We start from the raw sequence: 4,746 nt of genomic DNA on the forward strand, positions 1-4,746 counted from the left end.
AATGTACAGAAAGGATGTAGAGAAATTGGAAAGGATTCAGAGGCGAGGGATCAAAGGGTTGGAATGGAAGCCCTAGGGGCACAGCCTGAAGGAACTGGGTATGATTAGTTTGGAAAAGAGATTGGTGGGGTGGGAGGGGACATTATCGCTGTTTTCAAGTACTGGACAGGCTGCCATAGAGAAGCTGGAGAAAAGTTGTTCTCTCTCGCCCCAGAGAGCAGGACGAGGGGTAACAGGTTCAAACTGCAGCAGCATTGACTGAGATTTAATCTCACAAAAAACTCCCCAGCTGTGAGAGCAGTTGGACAATGGCGCAGATGCCCAGGGAGGTGGTGGAAGCTCCTTCAGTGGAGGGTTTTGAGAGGAGGCTGGACAGCATCTGTCTGGGATGGGTTAGATCAGTGGTCCCCAACCTTTTTCGTCTGGCAGGGGCCAGACGACGAGCCACAGAGGACCGTGGCGGTGAACGAGCATCGGCTGAAATTCCGTCGACAAGCGGCAACGTCAATAGGCATTGCCATTGAAATGCCACCGAGAAGCAGCGTCACCCAGAGGTGTCGCCACCGAAATGCTGCTGATTTTTGGTGGCATTTTGGGGGCAACATCTCTGGATGACGCTACTACTCAGCAGCATTTTGACTGATGCTTATCTGCCGGCCAGTATGTGGGCACACTTAGATGCCCCAGCGGGTGCCATGGCACCCGCGGGTGCTGTATTGTGGACCCCTGGGACAGACCCAACCAATCCTACACCTTGGCAGGGGTTCGGCTAGGTGACCCCTGTCGTCCCTTCTCACCCTGTGGGTCTGTGATTCTAGGATTCGCTAAAAAATCTTGAGATTTAAACATCAGAAACCCACCCCCGCCCCAAAATTCGCTAATAAATCCTGAGATTTCCCCTAAGAATCATGTGATTGGCTGAAAAAGGATTTCAAGATCCTGAGACTGGGTTTTTTAATCCACAGATTTGTGCTTTGCCTCCAACCCCCCTGTTGTTTGCAGCCCGTTGGCTCAACTCCCCCCCCCCCCCCGCAGTGATGGTGTCGCCCCCGCACGGTGAGGGGCTGGTTCTGCAGGGACCCAGTGGAACTGGACATGGGTAAATCGTCCCTGGGGGGGCGGGGCGGTCCTGCAGAGAGCTCATGGCTCCCCCCCTCTGCAGACAGGGTGGGGCGCTAATGCTGCCCTCTGTGCCCCACAGCTGCATTCCCCCCTACCCCGCTCCACCCTGCTCCTCCTGCAGCTGGGACTGTCCTCATTGTCAATGTTATGGACCCTCCATCCTCTTCCTTCTTATGAGAATGGTGGGGCCCACTCCCTCCTTCCCCTCCTCACATGTGAATTGGGCCACTCACACCTTTCCCCGTCTTTACCTGTTAATGGTACGGGCCTCTCACTCCTGCCTCCCCCTCCCCCATCCACTGCAGTGAGCTGGGCGGGTCTCAGCTCGGATCCCCCATGGCCCATGCACCATCCCCTGCCAGAGCAGGGCTGGATGGGAAGGGACCGGCCCTGAGAGATCCAGACTCCATCCCCATCCCTTGGGGGCTGCCCTGTCCCCATAGAGTAGCTGGGAGCCCCAGGGGGTCTGTGCCCCACAGATACACCCCACTTTGCCCCCCATGGAGCTGGGTCAGCACAATGGAGTGAGCACAGTTGGACTATTGGTGAGAAGTTTGCACATACGTGCTCAACCTGGGGTATCTATAACTGCCCCCTCTGCAATACGTGCCCTCCCTGCCCCCCAAAACCACCCCCATAGGGAAGGGGAAACCCCCCGGCAGTTCCATTTCCCACCATCCCTCTGCTGCCCTCAGATGTTCTCAGGAAGGAGGCTGAGAGATGGGAGCTGGGGAACCCCCTGCTGTACGTGGCCCCCGGAGCTGACACCTCAATGTGGTCCCCATGGTGGCGGAGCCCTGGGGTGGGACCCTGCTCAGGCTGGAGGGGCACCGGCAGAGCTGTGGGGGCAGGGAGCCCAGGGCTGGGATAGCAAGGGGCTGCAGGTCGGGATTGAGGGGCTCCCCAGTCTCCACAGACCATCCAGCTCCCTCCCCCGCATTTCAACTCACCCCTAGAACTGCAGAGGGGGACCCAGCACCCGGCTCTCCGACCCTGCAGCCCAGGATCCTCAGGGTTTGTGACTCGGAGCCTGGGGAAGCAGCAAGCACAGGAAGCTGAAAGCAGAAGTGGGCGCTGGCAGGGGCCGTTGGGGGGAGATGCTTTCTCAGAAACCCCAGCACCAGCATCCTGCCGACTTCCCCTCCCTCTGGCTGGGGCTGCCTGTGGCTTCCCTGCAATAGGGGCTGGCTGCATATTGCTTGTGGGGCTGGAAATAGAACCCATGAGTCCTGGCTCTGAGCTCCTCTACACCTCACTCTCCTCCCAGAGCTCTGACAGAAACCGGGTGTCGTGATTCTCTGCCTCCACCCCCCCACTGTAACCCAATAGACCCTGCTCCCCTCCCAGAGCTGGGATACAACCCAGGAGTCCTTGCTCCCAGCCCCCACTGCTCTAACCTGCCAGACCCCCCTCACCTCCAGAGCCAGGGACAGAACCGAGTAGTGGAGGAGGGAGCGCCCAGCCCCTGCATCCGCTCTAACCCTTTATTTCTGCTGTCTCCAGTTACCAAACAATATTTTAACACTAGCAACTCACACCTCTTATCATACTGTACGGGCTGCAGATCCTAATCACTTACCCGGAGCTGAGACGCATTCGCCTCTGGGGTGGGACAGCTGGAAAGAGCTCACTGGCACTGCTCAGAGAATTCTTCCTAAATCCTAAAATACTGAATTAACTTTATTTAAAACACAGAAATATGCACAGATCCATGTCGAAATCACTGTCAGTCATTTATTTAGGGAGTTTTGCAGACTCAATAATAAAATAATGTTCAGTTCTCTCTATTCTTTCCTGGATCTGTACAGAATAGAAACACAAATAAGGGGCTTAGAACATTCCTGTCTTTTGTTCTTGTTACTATTTTTTCCCATGGATGTTCCAGCCCGGGAGCACCCGCAGAGTAGGCCCCTGAGCTTTTTCCAGCCTCCCAGCTAGCTCCTAAGTCTGCTTGGAAAAGCGACAAACGTACATGTATCCCTTTTCCCAGCAGACTCAGCCCCGGAAGTGCAGGGGACAAATTAAGCCCCGGATGGGGAGGCGGGTAGGGAGGCAGTGGGGGTCAGGGGTGATAGTGGGACTGAATGGGGGGCTTGGGGAAGCAGTGGGGGCCATGGGTGAGTGGGGGTTGAGCCTGGGGCCAGAACCTACTGCTTTATGGCCAGGAGACAGAGCCCAAAGCCCACGGGACGGGGCCCAGAGATGGAACCCGGGGCTCAGAGTGGGAGCCCGAAACCCCACAACTGGAGCCCGCCACTCCAAGGCTGAAGACTGACCCCACCATCCCTGTGAAGGTGGGGAACTCACTGGCCCCCTGCTCCTCCAGTGTTTGTGTCTCCAGAGGGGGCAGGGCCAAACCCCTGCTGGTGGGCCCAGGGGAGAGGCCTCTGCTTTGCCCCCCCAATCACCACCCAGGAGTCTCCGACCTCAGGAAAAGCTGCATTTGAGAAATGCGGCCCCAGAACATCTTGCACAACTTGGATCCGCTGGCTGGAGATCTCGGTGCCATCGACGGAAGTGAGAGATTGTCCCAGATACAGGCAGCTCCAACGGACAGCCGGCTTCTGACCCCACCACGGGGGGGACTGGCTGTGGGGAGGGGGAATGGAACATGGGTATTTCCCCTCTGGGGTCTCTTAGCAGGGGAAACGTCAGCAGATCGGAACTGGTTCATTGAACGCAGACGTTTGCTTTCTGTCTCTCGGTTCCTCAAACGCCTCCCAGGTCCCGGGTCACTGAGGATTCCCTAGTGATGAGAGCTGGGGCAGCGGGTCTCAGGAAAGGCAGCTGAAAGTGGCTACTGACTCCAGCCTTCAATTTAAGAGCTGAGATGCAGCTGAATCTGGGGTGGGGTGCAGGGACTGTTTATACAAGGATCCCTCACCCGGTGCTGAGCTGCAGAAGTGTCTGGGAAAATCCTATAGCTAAAAGAAATGCAGCGCCCCCTAGATGCATTGAGGCCAGTCCTGATGGCCGGGCCCTCCCAAGTCCCCCACCCTGGCCCGGTCTCCCAGCCAGACCTTGGCCCGCTCTGCCCCAGGCCAGTGGCACGTCAGCTCTGTGCCCCTGTGTGTGGGCATCAGTGGCTGTGCTGGGAGGCTGGTTGCTGAGCAGATCTCGTACAACAGGAAGTTTCCAGTCAGTGACTTTGCTCCACCTCCGGCCGATCGGCCCAGTTCGGGGCACAGGTGTTAAGAGAGGCTCTGTAAGCAGTGTCAGGGTTTGATCACCCGTGATGTAGGCAGCCAGCTCTGTTTTATGGACAGCATTTGAAAGCCCAGATCACCAGAAAAGTGTATTTTTTACGATTTTGAATGCACGCAGGAGACAGGGTTGCGCATACCCAATTACATTGTTTCAGTGTCTTTAAAGCTGGAAAAGTCCTGGGAATTTAAGAGCAGTGAGTGTCTTTCTACCTTTCTTAAGACCTTTCCTGGCAAAGAGTTCCGGGACTGCCCGTTCCTAGCACACCGGTCCAAAGGATACAATGCGAACGTCATCGTTAGACAGTTACTGAAGGAAAAATTGTGCACACTGAGGCAGGTTTTCTAACCTGTTAATCATTCTCCTGCCTCCCCTCTGAGCCCTCCCCGATGGGTCAACATCCTTCTGGAACTGTAGGCA

The sequence above is a fragment of the Mauremys reevesii genome, linkage group 24, assembly GCF_016161935.1.
Source record: "Mauremys reevesii isolate NIE-2019 linkage group 24, ASM1616193v1, whole genome shotgun sequence".
NCBI classification, from domain to species: Eukaryota; Metazoa; Chordata; order Testudines; family Geoemydidae; genus Mauremys; species Mauremys reevesii.